A 22,740-nucleotide genomic window follows, 5' to 3' on the forward strand; every position below is an offset into this window, starting at 1 on the left:
GAGACTCTGAGAGTTTTGAGGAGGTGCAAAGCAGCACATGGTGAGGGAGCTGAGTGTGCTAGCTCAGATCTCTCTTCCTCTTCTTATAAACCCTTCAGTGCCACTCCCATGATAACCTGTTAATCCATTAACCCATTAATTCATTAATCCATAAATAAATTAGTCCATTCACAAGGACAGAGCCCACATGACTCAATCACCTCTTAAAGGCCCCATCTCCCAATACTGCCATGTTGGGAGTTAAGTTTCAACATGACTTTCGGAGGAGACATTCAAACCATAGCAGTGGGGCATAAAGCCTGATGTAGAGGAAGAAGACCATGGGGCTATTGGCTGTGAGGGAGCCCCTCTCCTCTGCTTCTCCCTATTGTCAGCTTTCAATGTACTGTCAACAACTCACACCTGAGCATGAGAGGGAGTGAATCCTAAGCCCTGCTTCCCATGTGAGTGTTAATCTTCTCAAGCCAATGTGGCTAAGGTAGTTCACTTACACCTCAGGCTACTCATTTCCCATTCCCTCCTTAAAGCAAAGGAGCTGAATAGCAGATAACCTGGCTGTGGGGCAGGAAGTGCATGAAACATCACGGTGGAGGAAGAAAAGTAGGGGCCAGGCAACCCAGTGGGATGGGGAGGTTAAAGGTAATTGAGAGAGGGTTGAGGGCCCTATTCTCACTTCCTGGCACCCAGTAGGAAGGGCCAGTGAGAAAGCGCAAAGTCATTCACTCCTTACACGGTTGACTCATTCACCCACTCTTCTTAGGTCCATGAACCAGGCCCTTTATAGATACTTGACACATGAAATTAAAAAAAATTGTGTTTCCTCTTGGCAACTTCATAAATGAGAGGCAAACATTCTCTAAATGGAATGTAGTCCTGCAACATGCCAAGTACAATTTATTCATTTATTGATCACCTACTATGTGGCAGACACAGTGCTGAGCCTGGGGAATGTGCACTCAAAAAGTGTTATCAGAGCCCATGAAAAGGTGAGGCATCCAATGCCTCCCCTTAGAGTCTTCCCTCAGCGCCTATTCTAGGCTCTGTTAAAGGCTGGAACCCCTTTTTCAGAGTGTTATTCTTCTCCTACCACCAAAGAGCCTGACAGGACAGTGTAGCTGTGGGGTGGTGGCGGCACTCGGGGGCCCTGGCCAGACAAGCACTAGGAGACACCAGCATTCTGAACTCACTGACCTGAAGGTGAGTTTTCAGGGGGATCCGGGCAAGCAATTGCCATATTCTTATTCCAAACTTACCAGGAGACCTGGACAAATTTGAGTTGGTGTGGGGGTTAGAGGCTGGGGATGGTGATGGTTATTGTGAAAACCAGATTTGCTATATGATGTAAATATCTTTGTGATTAAAGAAGCCATTTAATTTAATCTCCACTTAAAATATTATAGGTTGGCATTTTCCAAATTGGGTCTGAAGAACACTTGTATCTTCACAGAAATTTGTTTCAAAAGTATTCTGTTTTATGATAATTTTTGCTTTGTCAGTTAAACCAAACCACCTTTTTTTTTTTTTTCATTTCTTAAGAGATGGTCTTGCTCTGTCATCTAGGCTGGCCTCGAACACCTGGGCTCAAGCGATGTTCCTGCCTCAGCTACCCAAGTAGCTAGGACTACAGATGTGTTCCACTATGCCTAGCTGATTATTTTAATTTAGTTTTGTGGAGATGGGGTCTCATTCTGTTGCCCAGCTGGGTCTCAAACTTCTGGCCTCAAGTGATCCTCCTGCCTCAGCCTCCCAAAGTATTGGAATTACGGGCATGAGCCACTGCACCTGGCATCGATTCCTTTTAATTACAGTACTGCTCACTGTCTCCGCTTTGATAAAGTGCACCATGAATCTCCAAGGATACAGAGATTTTCAAACTTGCTTGTGTAGAACCTAGACTCATTTTCAGAAAAATAAAGGTTGTGAAATGTAGCTCTGATATTTCAGCAAGTTTTGGGATGCCATTGTTTATAATTTTGTGTGTCCCTGAATTTTCCTGGAAAGAAATATTTATTAGGTGCTTAGCAGACGTGCCAAAAAAAAAAAAATACTGAGGTCTTTGTGGAAACTTGAAAAGCAGTTATCGAAGGGCTTTTCATGGTCTAAGAACTATAACTATGAGAAGAGCAGTTATCTGGAGAATGAGTTAGGTCTTGGGCTATAGGGAACACCCAGAGACTGGGTATTGGGGAACCTGCCCCCGATAGTCACGTAGGTTCTTTTCTATTTTCACTAAGCATCAGCCGGTTTGAGAAATAAAGGGACAGAGTACAAAGAGAGAAATTTTAAAGCTGGGTGTCCGGGGGAGACATCACATGTCAGTAGGTTCCGTGATGCCCCACAACCCACAAAACCAGCAAGTTTTTATTAGTGATTTTCAAAGGGGAGGGAGTGTACGAATAGGGTGTGGGTCACAGAGATCACATACTTTACAAGGTAATAGAATATCATAAGGCAAATGGAGGCAGGGCGAGATCACAGGACCACAGGACCAGGGCGAAATTAAAATTGCTAATGAAGTTTCGGGCACGCATTGTCATTGATAACATCTTATCAGGAGACAGGATTTGAGAGCAGACAACTGGTCTGACCAGAAATTTATTAGGTGGGAATTTTCTCGTCCTAATAAGCCTGGGAGTGCTATGGGAGACTGAGGCTTCTTTCATCCCTACAGATCGACCATAAAAGATGGCCGCACCCAAGGGGGCCATTTTAGAGGCCCACCCTCAGGGACTCATTCTCTTTCTAAGGAATGTTCCTTGCTGAGAAAAAGAATTCAGCAATATTTCTCCCATTTGCTGTTGAAAGAAGAGAAATATGGCTCTGTTCCACCTGGCTCACTGGCGGCCAGAGTTTAAGGTTATTTCTCTTGTTCCCTGAACATTGCTGTTACCCTGTTCTTTTTTCAAGGTGCCCAGATTTCATATTGTTCAAACACACATGCTCTACAAACAATTTGTGCAGTTAACGCAATCATCACAGGGTCCTGAGGTAACATACATCCTCCTCAGCTTATGAAAATGACAGGATTAAGAGATTAAAGTAAAGACAGGCCTAGGAAATCACAAGGGTATTGATTGGGGAAGTGATAAGTGTCCATGAAATCTTCACAATTTATGTTCAGAGATTACAGTAAGGACAGGTATAAGAAATTATAAAAGTATTAATTTGGGGATCTAATAAATGTCCATGAAATCTTCACAATTTATGTTCTTCCGCCATGGCTTCAGCTGGTCCCTCCGTTTGGGGTCCCTGACTTCCCGCAACAACTCGGCGACTCTTCTTCAGCTGCTTTTTATGGCAGTCAACCCAGGGCCGTGGATACCCTGCCTTTACCAGGAATCCACACAGTAGACTGTGTCTGTTCACCCACTGCCGGCTGCTCTGACAGAAGCCATAGATGTCCTTTCTTTCTAATCCTCACATGATGAGGAAGGCTCCAGAAGTGCAGGCAGGCAGCCATTGATATGGATCTCCCGCTGTAGCCTGCTGCAAGAACAGAGCCATTTAGCAGGAGGCTGCTTCTCCAGCTGGCCTGGATGTATCCTCAGGTGGTGAAAGACCCATGCTAATAGACCCAAATGTACCAGGGCTGGGAGCATGGGTGAATCCTAGATAGGCCTCTGTGCTCATTGCTGTAGTGGCTTGGGATTCTCCAACAGTCCAACAGTGACTCCTGAGCCATCTTGAACTCAGAGATTACACATTTTAGAACTGATAGACCTCCGGAAGGCATTAATACCACCTTCTCTGTTTTACAGGCATGTTGTTTTTTACAGGGATTAAGTAACTTGCCTAACTCCTTTAGGCCTCTGTTTTCCATAAAACAAAAAGTTTAGAGTCAGGAAAAAGAGAAACAAATATTGAGCACCTATATTTTACCACAGGTTATTTTTCATATGATCTCAAATATCACAAGGACACTATATAATTTAGATATGATTGATTGCTCTCATCTTCCGGAGGAGGAACCCAAATCTGAGACTGTCTTTTGTCCAAATTTCCATAGTTAGTAAGTGATGGACACAGAATTGAATGCCAATTGTGTTTGATACTTCAGCTCCACCTCTTTTCATGCTACCATTCCTCCAAGAAAAGATTTGTTTCTGAAGTTCTTGACTTGATGTTTTCTTAAGGAGAATCTTTGGAGAAGGGCAAATTCAGCTGCAACACATGAAGCAGGGGCAGCTGTCCTGACCTTTGGCTTTTTGGTGGCCCTGCCCACTGTGGATGAGATGAACTGAGTTATCTGAGAAAAGGGGATTACTTTGTTCAAAATACTTTACAAGCAGGAACTCATGTAATCCTCCTCTCAAGGCAACTGTGAAGTAGATACTTATGCTAACCTTATAGGTGTGGAAACTGAGTTGCAGAGAGGTTATGTCAGAACTGACATTTCAACAGAGGTGTTGTTCCTTTAGTGTCCTTGCTCCTAACTGCCTTTGTTACACCTGAGCATCTCTGGACTCATGCAATGCTTTGTGTTGCTTGGGATGGGGGCCCTCAGGGCTGACTACAATAGAAGTCAGATTGGCAGGAGGAAGAGGCATTGGGTCTCTCTTGTCAAGAGCTAATTATTCCAGATACGTGTGCCAGCTCAGAGGTGCAGAGCAAGAAAGGAAACCATCCAAACTTCTGAGCAAGAGAGGAGATTGCATCTGCCCAGCCAGACATGATGTTCACTTAAAGCCTTCATTGTGTTAGAGCCTTAATGGGGCGGGGGGGGGGGGGGGGGCGGAGGCGCGGGTGGGATATCCAGGAGGGCACAAGGGAGAGGGGAAGCAGGTTTACTTCCTGCAACAATGGAAGTGTTCAGGGTGGGCTTTGTCCCAGTGGCACCAAGGAACATTGCAAGTCTTCCAAAAGGAACACATACTATAGGGTAAAGTTAGTGCTAGCTACTAGTGCTGGCTACTACAAAAAGCATCATTCATGTAAACATGTAGGGCATGGTGATTCAGGACTGCTATTCACATGAAGCACAGTGTGAAGGTGCCCATGGAATTTTGCTAGCTTCCTAATTTTTCACTAGAAAGCATGTGAAGAATCCTTCTCTGATGGATGCAGTGGTTCCTGCCTGTAATCTTAACACTTTTGTGGGGCCGAGGTGGGAGGATTGCTTGATTCCAGGAGTTTGAGACCAGCCCTGGAAACATAGTAAGACCCAGTCTCTACAAAAAATTAAAAAATTAGCCAGATGTGGTGCACACCTGTGGTCCCAGTTACTCAGGAGGCTGAGGTGAGCAGCTTGCTTGAACCCAGGAGGTGAAGGCTACAGTAGCCATAATCACATCACTGAAGGCCAGCCTGGGCAACAGAGTGAGATCCTGTCTCACCCCCACCTCCACCAAAAAGAAAAGGATTCTTTTCTCTCTGTCTCCTCCATCCAGGTCTTGGTTAATTTTATTGCTGACTATCCTTCCAGGTTAACCTCAGAACAAACCAGTAGTGAAGAAATGAAGAAACATAAAAGTACACATGAGTTTTGAAATGGGTTAGGTATTGGGCTACAAGAAACACCCAGTGATAGCACAGGTGCAGGCTCCAGTGGATTGAGGACAATTCATGAATTTACCTATTCCATTTATCTACCTATTTATTCCACCCTGATTTATTTCTTTGCTCAGGGAACATTAACTGACATTTACCAAGTGCCGCTCTGCCAAGCATTGGGAAGAATAAAACGCCATGGTTCCTGTTCTCAAGGTTAGGAAAAAAAAGATTCAAAACCAACCCTGCAGAATAGAAAGGCACACATGGCAGTGGAAAAATGTACTAACTTCAGTGCAGACACCTAGGAGGGCGTGACGAGGGGCAGAGAGTGGGAAGAGAATGGGTGAGAACATTCCAGCAGAAGGAGTTCATTCAGGGAGCCAGGGGGAAGCAGCCAGATGGCAGATTCTAAACAAATTCAGCTTGATGGTTTCCATTTTATACAGGCTGGTGCCCAAATATGAAGTGAGATAATGCTCATGATAAGGTTTCATAAATGGAAAATAAGCACCTCTCCAGTTGTAGATATTAGAGGTTATTTCTGGGCTGTGCTGAGGTAAATGTGCTTTTAATGCAGGCAGCAGGGCTATGGTTAGCTCTGAGGTGCCAGTGGCCAGCAAAGCTGCTAGAAATCCTGAAAAAATTTCTGCCAGAGAATTCCTGAAAAAATTACTTGTGAGCCAACAATGACCACTTTCCTTTATTGGGCACTGTGCTAGGCACTTGGTCTTCAGTCCTCATGTATAGCCTGGAATAGGTCTGATTATTCTCATGTTATAGACAAGGAAACTTCGGCTGCTGGGAATAACTCATTTGCCAGGGTCACATAGGTAGGACATGCCAAAACAAAGATTCAAACCATGTTCGCCCAACCCCAGTGGAATCTTTCTCCTTTGGTGATGTCAGTTTTATTTGCTTATAAGTAAAACTCTGAGTAAGCTGGAAGCAAGCTTGGTCAGGGAATAATAGTATTACAGCGTTATTTCTCTTTTTGGGGCTGCCTTTTCCTATCTGTACAGAGAAAATGTAACACGTTAGCCATGTTGTCTTTTGTTTATGGAGTTATTTAAAAAATGATTTGGTAGCCAGGCGCGGTGGCTCACACCTGTATTCCCAGCACTTTGGGAGGCCGAGGCAGGCAGATCACGAGGTCAGGAGATCAAGACCATCCTGACTAACATGGTGAAATGCTGTCTCTACTAAAAATACAAAAACTAGCCAGGCGTGGTGGCGGGCGCCTGTAGTCCCGGCTACTTGGGAGGCTGAGGCAGGAGAATGGCGTGAATCTGGGAGGCAGAGCTTGCAGTGAGCCGAGATCGTGCCACTGCCCTCCAGTCTGAGTGACAGACTCAGTCTCAAAAAAAAAAAGATTTGGTGTTTTCTACAAGTTTTCAAAATGGCCAGGCTTTACTTTACCAGTAGAAGATAGTAAACTTTATAGAAAAACGAAAATACAATTATGATAATACTGTGGTTTAAATGCATCCCCCAAAATTCACGTGTTGGAAACTTAATCCCCAATTCAGCAGTGTTGGGTGGTGGGGCCTAACAGGTGGTGATTGGGTCATGAGGGCGGCGCCCTCATGAATGGATGAGTGTTGTTATTGTAGGAGTGGGTTAGTTTTGGAAAGAGTGGGCTGTTATAAAGCAAGTCTGACCCTGGCACTCTTCTTTTTACACATGCTTGCTGGCCTATCCTCCCTTTTGCGCTTCTACCATGGGATAATGCAGCCTGAGGGCCCTCACTAGATGTCAGCCTATTGATATTGGACTTCCCTGCCTCCACAACCATGAGCTAAATACATTTCAGTTTTTTTAAATTATGAAGTCTGTCAATTATTCTAGGTGAAGTAACTCAGGAATGGAAAACCAGACATTGTATGTTCTCAGTCATATGTGGTTGCTAAGTTATGAGAATGCAAAGGCATAAGGATGATACATTGGGCCGGGTGCAGTGGCTCGTGCCTGTAATCCCAGCACTTTACTGCCCGGGCTGAGGCGGGCAGATCACGAGGTCAAGAGATCGAGACCATCCTGGCCAATATGGTGAAACCCCGTCTCTACTAAAAATACAAAAATTAGCCAGCTGTGGTGGCAGGTGCCTGTAGTCCCAGCTACTCGAGAGGCTGAGGCAGGAGAATCGCTTGAACCCGGGAGGCGGAGGTTGCAGTGAGCTGAGATTACACCACTGCACTCCAGCCTGGGCAACAGAGTGAGACTCTGTCTTTAAAAAAAAAAAAAAAAAGAATGATACATTGGACTTTGGGGACTCGGAGGAAAGGGCGAGGGGTGGTGAGGCATAAAGGACTACACATTGGGTACAGTGTACACTCTTCGGGTGATAGATGCACCAAAAGCTCAGCAATCACTGCTAAAGAACTTATTCATGTAGCCAAACACCACCTGTTCTCCACAAACCTATTGAAATAATAAAAGTAAAAAAATAAAAGCAATGGAGATGGAAAAAAGGAAATTACGAAGTCTGTGGTATTCTGTTATAGCAGAACAAAATGAACTAAGACAGTATTTTAATCCTGACCTATGTCATATGGATTTCTATAAAATGAAATTGAAAATTGATATCTAATTGTATTTAGCTACCCAGAAGCCAAGATCCCTAGTGTTACAAAAGGTTCCCTACACCTCACCTTAAAAAGTTATTATTCCCCATTAACTTTCTTAATTAGTAGTTTTCTTTTGGATGACTGGCTTCTTAGTCCACTGTTGCTGCTGTATCAGAATACCTTAGACTGGGTAATTCATAATAAACAGAAATTTATTGGCTCCAAGTTCTAGAGTCTTTGAAGTCCAAGACTGAGATGCCAGTATTTGGCAATGGATTTCTTGCTGCATTATTCCATAGCAGGAAGTAGAAGGGCAAGAGAGGGCAAGAAGGGCCAAACCAGCCCTTTTAAAATGGCACTAAGCCCACTAATGAAGTTGGAGCCCTCGTGGTCTAATTGCCTCTTAAAGGCCTCACCTTTTATTTATTTATTTGTTTGTTTGTTTGTTTGTTTTTTGAGACAGGGTCTCACTCTGTCACACAGGCTGGAGTGCAGTGGCATAATCATGGCTCACTGCAGCCTCAACCTCTGAGGCTCAGGTGACCTCCAACCTCAGCCTCCTGGGTAGCTGGGACTACGGATGTGTGCCACCCAGCTAATTTTCATATTTTTGGTAGAAATGGAGCTTTGCCATGTTGCCCAGGCTGGTCTCAAACTCCTGGGCTCAAGCAATCCTCCCACCTCGGTCTCCCGAAGTGCTAGGGTTATAGGCATGAGCCACTGTGCCCTGCTAGATCTTACCTCTTAATACTGTTACAATGGCAATTAAATTTTAACACAAGTTTTGGAGGGGCCAAACATTCAAATCATAGCTACTGGGGACTGTTTGAATCTGAAGTCTCTCTCCAGAGGCTTGAGATGATTAAGACTTGAGATGATTACTGGGGACTATTTGGATCTCAAGTCTCTCTCCAGAGACTTGAGATGATTAAGTTTCAGTTGATGTCTCTGACTCTGTCCCAAACAGTAGGCATATAACTCATTCATTCTTTGAGGAGCTTCCAAGGGGTTTTCTTCAACCACTGCTCATCTCCTATCTTGGCTGGGCAGGGTAGGGTGAGTGTGATAAATATATTAAAAACAAACTAATTTTTTTGGGTTAATTAAATTTAATCCTGCCACATAGCAGTATGATTAAAAAGAATTTTCTCTAGGGCTGGGGTGATGTGATTTTATCAAAATGGTTATAGTAATATCTGTGTGCATTAATTTTCTATTGCTGATGCAACAAATTACCACAAATTGTGTGGCTTAAAATAACATAATCTTTTAATCTTACAATTCTGGAAGTCAGAAATCTAAAATGGGTCTCACTGGGCTAAAATCAAGGTATCAGCAGGGCTTCAATTTTTCCTGGAGGCTCTAGGGGAGAATCTGTTTTTTTGTCTTTTCCAGTTCTTGGAAACAATTCACATTCCTTGGCTTATGGTTCCTTCCTCCATCTTGGAAGCCAGCAATGTTGCATCTCTCTTGCTATTCTTCCAAGGTTTCGTTTCCCTCTGACTCTCTCCTTCTGTCTCCCTCTTCCATGTTTAATAGTCCCTTTAACCACCCAGATAATCCAGCATACTCTCCCCTTCTCAGAGCCTTTAACTTAATGTTTTAGTTAGGGCTTTCCAGAGAGACACAATCTGTAGCATGGATGGATGGATGGATGGATGGATGGATGGATAGATAGACATTAGATAGATAGATAGATAGATAAGGTAGATAGATAAGATAGATAGATAGATAGATAGATAGATAAATAGATAGATAGATAGATAGATAGATAGATAGATAGATAAATGAGAGGAGATTTATTAGGGAATTGGCTTACAAGATAATGGAGGCTGAGAACACCCGTGACAGACCATCTGCAAGCTGGCGAACCAGAAAAGCCAATAGCGCGGCTTCATGGTGAAATTATTAGTCAGAGGCCAAAGACTGAAAGGCCCATGGGCTGCTGGTGTGAGTCCCAGAGCCCAAAGGTCAGAGAATTTAGAGTGCTGACGTCTGAGGACAGGAGAAGAGTGTCCTGGTTCTAGAAGAGACAGCAGGAACTTGCCCTTCTTATAGCGTTTTGTTCCATCCAGACCCCCAGTTGTTGGATGGCACCCACCCACGTTGAGGGTGGATCTTCCTCACTCAGTCCACTGACCCACATGCCAGTCTCCTCTGAAAACACCCTCAAAGATAAACCTGGGGCAGCCCAATCATTCTAATCAAATGCCAAACCACCTGTGTTTCTCTTTCAACAGAGGAGGGATAGGCTCAGTGCTTACTGAAGCATTGAGAATAATTAATGCTTTACCAGCTATCTGGGTATCCCTTAATCTGGTCAAGTTAACAGCCAAAATTGATAATCACACATATTAATTTAATCATATTGGCAAAGACTCTTTTCCCATGTGATGTAACATATCACCGTTCTGGATGTTAGGACTTGGACATCTTTGGGAGTCATTATTCTCCCTACCACATGGGGTGTGTGTAGGGGGTTGGGAGAGGAGTTTAGGGAGAGGAAATCTATAATGCAAAAAGGTTTTAAGGTAAGGACACTTGATTTATTCTCAGCACTCACCTTGCTCTTCCTAGTTAGGTCTTAAGGATATTTTTAGACAGCCCCCTTTTCTTAGCTATTTACACACAGACTCCATGAGCTAAGGGACCATGCCAGTGTCATGGAAAACACTGTTTCTGTATGGTGATGTCAAGCCAGTGAGCCCACTCGTTTTAGAAAAACCAGAGGCTCAGGGGATGGGAACTGTTATTTATTGAGGGTTTGCTATGTGCCAGGTCATTTCCATATATTATTTTATTTAGTTGTCATAACAAACTGATAAATTGGGTACTTTTGCTCTCATTTTACAGATGAGGAAGAAAGAAATTTAGAGATGTTAAGGAAACTGGCCTAGTTAATAAAAGTCAGTAACCGGCAGATCTGGGATTCAAACTCTACTCAGTCTGGTTTAAAATCACCTCTCTTTCTGTACTTATAAACATGCTTCTTTCCAGAGGCCCAGTGACACGCCACTAGTTTAAGGCAGGAGCTTAATCCTAACACCAGCCCTAACACCAGCGCCTTTTCCTTTCTGCAGTACTAATGAATCTGGTATGATCAGAAGGATTGGGACCACAGATACAGAATTAAGTCAACTATAGAAAAAGAAAGTGCACCAGGCCTTACAATTTGACTGAAAACTATAAAGAGGTAGATTTTAACTCAGGACCTTGATGTTTCTAGAGATTGAGTGTTTCTCTTGTTTTTTGGAGTGTATTTGTTCCTAAATCTCTAAGCCTTAAAAAATATTTTTTAATCTTATGATGTATTTATCACTAATTGCAATTGGGATCAAACCAGTCTGGCTGTGTATACTGCTGAACAAGGGACTTTGGAAAATTTCTAGGCATTGGGTATAAGCTGAAATAGTAGACCTCAGAAGACCCACAACCAATTTAAAAACAGATTGATAGTGCCTCTCATTTACACGAGCTGAAAGTGCTGAAGTCTCTGATTCTCTGAAATGATTAAGCTTTCAGTAACCAAAGGCAAATACAAGAATCTTTTAATTGTGCAAACAGAATAATACTGGCTCTGCATGCTCATTCACTTTAGGCAAGTGTGTGTGTGTGTGTGTGTGTGTGTGTGTGTGTGTGTGTGTGTATACATGCTGGAGTTTTATTATTGTTTTTTTCTTTTTGGTTTCCTTTCTTTCTACCCTTGGGGACTATTTCATGCTCAATGGGCATGGCAGGAGCAAATAAAAAGAGTAAAAAGAACTACAAGTTTGCTTGCAATTCGTTACCTCCAGAGGTTGCTTCTACTGTCTAGGTATGGTAGATGAATCATCTCCAGGGTATCAGAAAGCCCTCACTGAATGCACGGCTCTAGAAAATCTGATCCCAACCTCTCCCCTGAACCTAAGAACTGCACAGTTGGATTAGGAATCCCACAGCATTTATAATGCTTGATGGCAGAGCATGTAAGGATTAGAAAGGCGAAGAAAAGAACCCTTGGGACAGTTACCCAAGAGGTAGCAGTAGGGCAGGAAACACAACATAGAAAGTGCAAGCCACAGTTGGTAACTGAGAGAGGAAAAAAAAAATCGTGAAGTGCAGGCCCAGACACTCTACTTCCTGAAATGATTGGCGAAGTCTTGGCAGGACTGTCTGCCTTCATTGTGTAGCCTTTGGAGTTCTTGAGTATTCCCAGAAGAGCAGAGGCTTAGCAGGAAGGACACATCAGAGCAGAGCTGGTTGCAACTAGAGGTCTCACATTCTATACCATTTTATTTTCAAGCCATTAGTCTTGAGCTTCCCTTATGCTTTTCATTATGAACTACCCTAGCAAATACTATGGTTTAAATGTGTCTCCCCAAAGGCATGCTTTGGAAGCTTAATCCCCAAGGCAACAATGTTGGGAGGTGGGGCCTAATGAGAGATGATCAGGCCATGAGGGCAGTGAAATAATTAATACTGTTATCACAGGAATGGGTTTGATATGAAAGGATGAGTTCAGAATCCTCTTGCTCTCTCTCACTCTCTGCCCTTCTACCATGGGATTATATATAAAGAATGGCCTCACCAGATGCCAGACCCTTGATCTTGGGTTTTCCAGCCTCCAGAACTGTGAGCAGATAAATTTCTGTTCATTATCAGTTACCCGGTCTGTAGTCTTCTGCCATAGCAGCACAAATGGACTAAGACAATAAACAATCGGAGCTGGGCTCAACTTGCTTCACAAAATGGAAGAATGATGTGGCAGATTAAGTATGACCATGAATTCTTTGACACACTTTCTATTCCTTTTAACCTGAATGTGTTCTATGACTGCACTGATCAGTAGAATATGACAAAAGTGATGTCGGGCCATTTTCTAGGACCAACTCTAAAGATCTAAGCAACTTCCACTTGCTGTTTCTTAGTTTCCACTCTCCATACTGTGAGGAAGTCCAAGCAGCCTCTTAGATAGACTCACGTGGAAAGGAGCTGAGGCCCTCGCTGACAACTACACCTCAGCTCTCAGACAATGTGAGTGAGTCAATTTGGAAGTGGATCCTCCTGCCTCAGATGAGCTGCTCCAGATGATGCCATGTATACAGATATGAGCTATGTCCTGTGTGAGTTCTTCCCAAACTGCAGATTCACAAGGAAAACTAAGAACTGGTGTTTTAAGCCACTAACTTGAGGGTAGCTTATTGTGGAACAATACAGCACTAGAACAAAGGAGATTGGGCAAAATCAGGGCTGGAAACTATACTGTTTAATGCCACCCCATGGCAAAACTTTTTATCTCACTGAGCCCAGAAATCTTATTAGCAGTACTCTAGGCAGTCATTACCAGTGCATCAAAGATAATGTGTAAAATGAAACCATTTGTCATCTCTCAGCTAAGTGGTAAGTGATTAAGGATGATGGCGTAGATATTAGACATGCTAAACCCTGAACTTTGGTCACATTTCATTCCAGAGAGGTAGAATAACAACTCATGATATGGTTTGGCTCTGTGTTCCCAACCCAAATCTCACCTTGAATTGTAATAATCTCCATGTGTAATGGGAAGGACCTTGTAGGAGGTAATTGAATCATGGGGGTGGATTTTTCCTGTGCTGTTCTCATGATGGTGAATAGGTTTCAGGAGATCTCATGGTTTTATAAAGGGGAGTTTCCACACACATGCCTCTTGCCTGCTGCCATGTAAGATGTATCTTTGCTCCTCCTTCACCTTCCGCCAAGACTGTGAGGCCTCCCCAGCCATGTGTAATTGTGAGTCAATTAAACCTCTTTTTCTTTATAAATCATCCAGTCTTGGGTATTTCTTTATTAGAATTGTGAGAATGGACTAATACAGCCCCCATCCAGGAACCTGCTTGGAACCCGATTGTGTCATGAAACTAGAAGTTGTCACCTCTGCCTTTTTCATGGGCCACTAAGTGGTGGTCACTATGGACTTAGTCTAGGTGCCCTCCTGGTCAAAGATGAATGCAGTTACCCTTCTCCTCCCTTCACCACCTGAAGCAGATTAATAGAGGTACAACTTGTTACATGCAGTGACTCTACCACAAGTAATTGCCTGTATTCTTATCAGTCTGCTAGGGATATCCTGCCCCTGCATCACCCCACACAGTGCCTGGCATGTGTTGCTATTGAACACATTTGTTGAATGGATGTAGCCAAGGGATATCTATTCCCAGTACCCAGCTCCTAGCACAGAGCCTGGCACACAGTGGGTGCTAAACAAATGCTCATTAAATTGATTTTGATGGCATTATTTCTAAAATAGCAGCTTGATGAACAAGTGGAGTCTCACCCTCCCTAAGAAACATCAACTCCAAACAGAGGCATAATAGAGCCAGAGCTCAAAGTAAGAATTATTCACAAATTCCAAGTGCCTCAATCCATGGGTTTTAATGAAAGTCATTCTGCAGTTGAGAATGTTGTAGTAATTACAGGCAAGCTAATATCTCTGCCATATGGTTTGAAAGCAGGTCTGAATTCTGAAAGCTACTATCAGCAGTTTTATTTTCTGCTTCTGCTTCTCTGCACCCCACCCCCTGCCTGTCTTTGTCTCTCTCTTTGCTTTTATCTCTTTATTTCAACCTCATATTCCCTCTCTTCCACACCATTCTCCCTCATTGGTCCTCCTTTACCAACCCCAGGTCACATTTGTAAAGCATTTGGTATGAAGCATCCAGTGGTTCTAAGAAGTAATTGCAGTGCCCAGAACGGGTCATGACATACACCTGACCCAGTGCCAAGAAAGAGAACCAAGGATGCTCTGACCCCCTGTGAATTGACTGTGTCACTCTGTCCTCCAAGTGTGGTTGCATGACTGAAAGAAAAAGAATCCAGTTAATCTCTCTGCTACTGGATCACTCACGTGCAGCAGTTCACAACCCTGGCTGCACAGAGAATCACCTGGAGAGCTAATAAAAAGTACTGATGCCTGGGCCCCACTTCCCCAGAGATTAGATTCTGAATTAACTGGTTCAGAGTAGGGTCTGGACATCACATTTTGTAAAAATCTCAAGATGATCCCAGTGCGGAGCCAAGGTTGAGAACCCTGCCCTGGATCATTGGCCTTGGATAAACAATAGTGAGATTTGGTCTCTCTCCTTTTATCTACCTGTTAAACTTGGAAGTAAGATGGTACAAACAATTATTATTGAAGTAATGCCAAATTACAAGGTATCCACTCACCTAGATGCAACTGTTTAATAAAATAACTACACATCTGTTGAGCTCAAAGTGCATTCATGAATGCTTTGATAAAGTCTTGTAAAAACTCTGGAAAGTGAGCTGGGCTGGGGCTAATATTCATATTTTGTAAATGGGAGCTTAGATACTAAGATCATATAGCAGGCATGTCTTCTCCCAGGTCAGTGCTCTTTCTACTGCATCATAATATTTTCTTTGCCCTGCTTTAGAATAGTTAAGAGACCAGGCTCCTAACTATCTAACAGTCAAGACTTCCCTCTAGCCTGTCCTAAAATTCCCACTATAGGGGTAATTGCCTTGGGATAGGCAACAAAAGTGGGTGCCTTGTTTCTAACACGCCATTGCTATTCTTCCCTAGAAAGGAAGAGCCTGGAGTCTTTCTTTAGCAAATTAGTTGATGAGATTAACTAATGATCCCATTGGAAGGTCAGAGAAGCCTGAGGCAACAATGAAAGGGGCGATGTCAGGAGCTTGTAGGGAAGCACCAGCTACTTAGTTAGGCATAACAGACAGGAATAGAGTCTGGTACCAGAAGGGGTCCTAGAGTGTGAAAATTTGGAGTGGGGATCCCATGTTTTTTGGAGACATGCTTGCTGATTTAGGATCAGGTGTTGAGAAGGAGCAAGGGGAAAAGACAACAACAACAACTGCCAATTGGTAGTAAAAAGCAAAACAAATAAAACCAGTTCAATTCATCCAAACCTGAGTTTCTTACCATCAGCCTGCTTGAACCTCAATATCCCTATCTGTAAATGAAGACAACTCCACCTTGCCTAATGTTTCATAATGTTGTTTTGGGAATCAAGTGAGATCATGGTGTGTGTGTACTTTGGAAACAAGTGCTCTATCCCTGTTGAGCATTTTTATAGTGAAAGTCACGTGGTGTAGTAGAAAGACTGGTGAACTAAGTGTCAAAAAGCCTGGCATCCTGTCCCACCTCTATCTCTTGCTAGCCATGGGACACCAGACACAGTGCTCAGCTGGTTCCTTTTCTGTGAAATGGGATAATAATTACAGTGTCATCCCCGAATACATGAAATATCATTGGGGAAGTTTGTCGGAAAGTACAATACAGACTATTAATTGCTACATAAATCTAAGACAATATTAGGAATAAAACTAATATGCCTTTCCAGACATACCCTTTGGATGGAATATTTGTGGACTCCGAGCCCTTCAAAATGAGCTTTATAATGATCTTCTCATTGTCCATAGCAGTCTACTTTCATTCATAATGTGAACACATTGTCTTGTAGTCTTTGTGGCTGGCTTCCCAACATCTGTTCCAACTGAAATAATTCTCTCATGTTATTCATGGAGATCCCATTCCCTGTGACAGTGATTGGTCTAGGAATGGGCAGGTGACCCAAGTCCTGGCCAGTGAAGCATGTGGCAAAGTCTGGCTTAAGCTTCTGGGAAAGATGTCGTGTTTCAGTAAGGAAACAGAGGCAGGCCAATCCCGTTCTACCTCTGGACATTGTGGAGCATGGCTATAATACCTGGAACTGCAGCAGCATCTTGAGTCCATGAGGGAAGCTGACTCATACGACTGATATGTTGTGGGTGACAGAGGGATCTTGGAGAATCATTGAGCTGTTGAATCACCCATCCCTGGAACCATCTTAGGAGAGGTTTACTTCTAAATCTCTGGTTTCAAAGAAATATTTTTTTGTTTGAATCAATTGGAGAAGATTTTTAAAAATTGCTGCAGCCAAAGGTATCTTAACTGATATACCATGTAACTTGACCAGTTTATTACATAATTCCTGATACTTACTTTATCTTATTAACGCTTTCTCTTTGTGAAAAAATAGCTCCCATCCTCCCTATTAAAAAGTGATGATTGTTAATGTCAGTAGATTGAGCAAACATGGAAAAGTTTAATGAAGAAAATGCAAATTGTACATAGCCTCCCTACTTAGAGAAAGTTATGACTATTATTTTGGTCATTTTTTTCCTTGGTGTTAGCATAGCTTTAATCTGAGTTTACTCGTTTGAAATGTTTGCAAAGAGGACGAGAAAGCTCATGAAGGAATTTGCTAGACTCATTCTGCTTCTATAAAGGATACTAAGAAGGGGATAAGGGTGGGTGGGGACAAACCTGGGGGACCTTGCTGAGAGGAAATACCTAAGAGTATGAGAGGCTTGGGAGGAGAAAGTAGTAGAGAAGTAGAGAGAAAATTCTCAGAGACAAATGTAGGCTTCAAGATTTTCCCAAAGGTTGGTTGTGTCTTTTGCTGGCTTTCCTTGTCATATAAAGGAAGATGTGCTTTTCCTTTTTCACTGCCTTCTTCTCTATGGGCTGAGCCCAGCAGAGACTAAATCTGACCCCTCTGTCTGGAGGAAGCGAACACTGGAGCCAGCTGGCGCCTTGCATATTTTGAGTAGCTCATCTAAATGCATCTCAGTGATCTAATTAATCGAGGTGAGAAGTGCGCTTCCAGGAATCAGGCTGTCAAGCTTACATGGATGCTCAGAATTCAGAGAATGGGAAGGATCACTAGACTTGGTTTATAGTTAAGGTTGCAAACTGATGGTGTATGTGACCCATATAGTCATTCTGTTTAGGCTACATAGTATTAAATAATTGGGAAATTTTGGATACCATGTAGATTTTAGATTTCTCTTTCTTTTTTTTTTTTAAATTAAGATATGACAATGTTGAGCTTTCACTTCAACATAGTAAAACATTAGCTGGAGGTGAATTGGCTGTTCCTTAATCCATGACATAGGCTCTTGTGTTCAGCACACTCACATGAGGCGTGCATGGGTACTGACATTCCCACTCTTTTATTTATATCCATGACCAGCCTGGACCCTGCTATAAAGACTTGAGTTTTCATTCTTTAAGGTCTAGTGCCTGAGCAACAGAGAGATTTCATTTCACTTGCCAGATATGATCAAGTGGTTATGGCTCCTGAAGGGATCTGTTAAAGAAGACTCCGGGGCTCATTAGGAAAGAGCTGTTGATTGGTGATGTCTGCCATGAACACCAGATGGGGGCTCATTGTCAACTGCAGTCTAAAGGTCACCCACTAAACATTTTGAGGAGAAGACCTGTAGGACTTCCAGAATGATTTTGGAGAAACAGTGGGCCAGGCCACCTGAGTTCTAATTCTGGTTCTACCATAGCCTAGCATGAGCAGGATGATTTATTATTCTAGTCTCGAGTTTCCTCACCTGCTAAGTGGGCTTAGTGATCCTTTCCCTATCTACATTACAGAGCTGTTATGGGAATTAAGTATGATGCTATGCATAGAAAGACTGGGATAATCATAACAGGTCTTGCTATTGTTGTTCTCATGTATTGACTTAGTTTAAAATCCTTCTCTGCTCATTATTTAGCAAAAATTGAAAATTAGTTCCTCTCCAAGACAATTTATAAATGTAAATTTTCTGTTTTAGATTCTGAGTTACTTTGGAAATTGTACATATTTTCTTTTATTTGAATATGAAACCAGGAGGAGAATCTATACAGATGAGTCTATGTGTAAGGCTTATTTTCTGGGTGCAAGAGGTCAGTGTTGGGAGTCAGCTCAGCTGCTGTGACCACTCCTTCCTCACTTCCAATTATAAATAATAATAGTCATAATTTTAATAATAGCAGATATCATTACTCAGTGCTACATGACATTTCAGACTGTCTCTCTTTTTTTTTTTTTTTTTTTTTTTTGAGACAGAGTTTCACTCTGCTGCCCAGGCTGGAGTGCAATGGTGCAATCTTAGCTCACTGTAGCCTCTGCCTCCTGGGTTCAAGCAGTTCTCCTGCCTCAGTCTCCCAAGTAGCTGGGACTACAGGAGCCCGCCACCACACCAGCTACTTTTTTGTGTTTTTAGTAGAGATGGAGTTTCACCATATTGACCAGGCTGGTCTTGAACTCCTGGCCCAGGTGATCCACCCGCCTTGGTCTCCCAAAGTGCTGTGATTACAGGCATGAGCCACTGCGCTGGGCCCAGATGGACTATCTCATTTAATCCTTATGACAAACCCACAGTTAAGTATTATTGTCCCCAGATGACAGATGAGAAAACTGAGGCTCAGGAAATTAAGTAAACTGTCCATGGTTCACAGTTATACAATGGCAGAGCTGTGATAATTATAATCACAGCTAACATTTATTGAGCGCTCACAATATGCCAGGCATTGTACTAAAGGTCAACATGAACTATCTCAATTGCTCTTTGAGGCAACCAGGTTAGTTATATACTTTTTCATCCATGTTTTTATCCCATGAAAAACTGAAGCCCAGAGAGATTAATCAACTTACCCAAAGTCACACAGCTTGTGTGACTCATAGGCAGGCAGGCTGATTCCAGAATCTGCTTTACTTCATCGTCTTTGTCTTGAGAATAAGTTTGACCAGGCTGAGCCTCTGCTGTGTCCACTGGGCTCCCTGGCCTGTGCAGGCTGTGGTCTACATTCAGCAACTTCCAGGGGGAGAAAGGGAGACCAGGACCGGGAAGAACCATGAATATATCTCTGGAGGAAACAACTATTTAGAGACTCTCTTATTGTCCTTAAGTGCCCTGTAGGAGGTCTGCCATGTGGGTGCCCCAGAGAAATAAATGCTAACAATATAGTTGTACATTGTCAGGATTTGCAGTTGGATAGTTACTCTGTTCCTGATAAGATGAAAAATGAATCCTTAGAATTCTATTTGTGAGGCAGCGTTGGAGAAATGCTCTGGTGTAGACTGAATGTGGCCCCCCAAATTCATATGGTAAAGTCTAAACCCCCAATGCGATGGTATTCAGAGGTGGAGCCTTTGGTGGGTAATCAGGTCATGAGGGTGGAGCCCTCATTAATGGGATTAGTGCCCTTATAAAAGAGACACAAGAGAGCCTGCCCCTCTTTATCTGCTCTCTTCCATGTGAGGACACAGCAGGAAGATGGGCATCTAAAAACCACGAAAAGGGCTTTCACCATAAACTGGATCTGTTGGCGCCTTGATTTTGGAATTCCCAACCTCCAGAACTGTGAGAAATTTCTGTTGCTTAAGCAACTCAGCTTATGGCATATTTGTGATAGCAGCCCGAACCAAATAAGATGTGCTCTATTTTTGAAATCTTTCTTTAGTACCTGTTAGGGCCTTGAGCCAAGGCAGAAAGATTCTTGATGTATAAAATTCATGTTGGAGATCTGGTGGGAGCTCCCATAAGGGTTCCTTGCATTCACTATCAGTGCCAGCTGCAGCTGCCTCACAAAAAGTCAGCTGTTTGGAATAATCCATTCCAACTCAGGAATCAGAAACTGTATCTCAGAGGCATTGAGTTTAACAAGAACACACAGTTATTTAGCAGGAGAACTGGCACTGGAATCTGGATTTTCTGACATCCACTTTCATGCTCTTTGCTTTATACATGTGTGGACAGACAGGTGGATATAATCAAGACTATTTATTGAGGGCATTCCATATGCTCTAAGCCCTTTGTATGTAATAACTCAATTCTCATAAGCATAGCAGGAGGTATTATTATTATTCCCAATTCACAGTTAAAGAAACTAAGACTCATAGAGGTTAGAATCCTTTCCTAAGTTTGCACAGTAAATAAGTTTGAATTCAAACTCATGCTCTTAAACTGTTATGCTATGTGGCCTGTTGGTTCTTTGTGATGGTCGCCTGAAAAGGCTCCAACTCTGGAAAACAGTTGATCGTGAAAATTATCAAAGTATCTTACTCTGTTTGGGCTGTCATAACACCATACTATAGACTTTTGGCTAACCAACAATAGAAATTTATTTCTCAGTTTTGGAGACAGAGAAGTCCAAGATCAAGGCACTGGCAGATTGGGTGTCTGGAGAGGGCCTGCTTCCTGGTAGACAATTGACTTCTCACTTTAATGTTACATGTTGGAAGCAGTAAGGAGTCGTTCTCAACTCTCTATTATAAGGGCACTAGTCTCATCCATGGGGGCTCCACCCTCATAATTTATCACCTCCCAAAGGCCCTACCTCCTAATGCCATCACCTTAGGGGTGAGGATTTCAACATATGAATTTTGAGAGGACATGCACATTCAGACCACAGCAGTGGGAGAGGCAAGGCTGGACCGTATGTGCTTGGAGTTCTTGGTGAGGGCCTGCTGATGCTTACGTAAGGATGATACCACCATGGGATTTGCTTGAAAAGAAAATAATCTGTTGGTTCTTCAGTGGGTGGAGATGTCAGGAAATGCCCTCAGTTAGGGCATATATTCATAGAAATGCCCTGACTTTTATGCCACTGCTGAATAGAAACCTGTGAAGATTTCATGAGATAATATCTGAAAGTAAGCAGAGGCACTTAGCAGAAGGTGCTATCTAAGCTCAAGATATAAGTGGTCTCACATGTTATTTTTCTGTGAAAGGAGTCTCACTTCAAAATAATGCAACACACTCTATAATGGTCATGTAGCACAGAAATAAATAGGGATCCTGGTGCTATCTTCTCTGCATAGTTAAGGTAGAACAAATCTCACTCAGTAGCTGCATTGGTGTTGGCAGTGGAGATAGGGTGGTGGTGGCAGCTTCAGTTGGGACTGGTGTAGATGCAAGGAGCCCTCATGGGTGCTCCTGTCAGGCTACATCTGGGCCTGGCTATACATGTGCCTGGCTATACAGGCAGACAGTACAACTGCAGTTACTGAAGGATTCCAAGGCCCGCAGACCAGGGCAGGCCAAATGTTAGGGGCTTCTCCCTTCCTTCCCATGATCTTGAACTTTGTGATTGAATTTTTTCCCTCTTTTCTTGAGGGAGATCTGCATTCTGCTGACCTGTGAGTAACCTGTCATTACTGTAGTCTTCTCATTAAATTCTATCAACACAAATGACTGAGATATATTTATTTTATTATTTCCTAAGCCCAACACACGTGGTGAGTGGTTCATAAAATTAAAATGAACTCTTTCCTCCTGACTGAATGTTTGCATGTTTATAGGGTGCTTTGCTTTAAGAAAATCCAATATGGGTAATTCTGAAATTGCAAAAACAGGTGCTTAAGGGATGAATTGTTTGTTTTGCAGAAGGAGCTAACTCTGAGTTAAAGAGTATGTGTTCAGCTGTGTGATGGAAATTTTTGCTTTACCAAAATTTCATGTACATATGTTTCACATGTGAGTGCTCCATAAATATTAATATTTAGATGATGCTATAACTCCAGCTCTGATACAGCATCAGGTGCAAAATAAGTGCTCAGGAAATAATATTTGTTGAATGAGTGCATCTTTCTCTGAGTTCCAGACCTATATTATTAGCTATTTATTAGAAATCTCTACCTTGATATCCTGCAGCAACCTGAAAATTTATGTACACATGATCTTATTTCTTTTCCTTACAGAGCATGTTTCCTTCTCTGTGAGCAGTATACATAGAGAGTTTTGGGGAGGTTGGACAGCCTGTGTTCAAATCCTGGCTCCCCCTTATACTAATTGGTGACCTTAGGCTATTCACTAAATTTCTCTTTGCCTCATTTTCCTCACCTGTAAAACAACTATAATAATAGTACCT

The sequence above is a fragment of the Gorilla gorilla genome, chromosome 13, assembly GCF_029281585.2.
Source record: "Gorilla gorilla gorilla isolate KB3781 chromosome 13, NHGRI_mGorGor1-v2.1_pri, whole genome shotgun sequence".
In the NCBI taxonomy this organism is placed as follows: domain Eukaryota; kingdom Metazoa; phylum Chordata; class Mammalia; order Primates; family Hominidae; genus Gorilla; species Gorilla gorilla.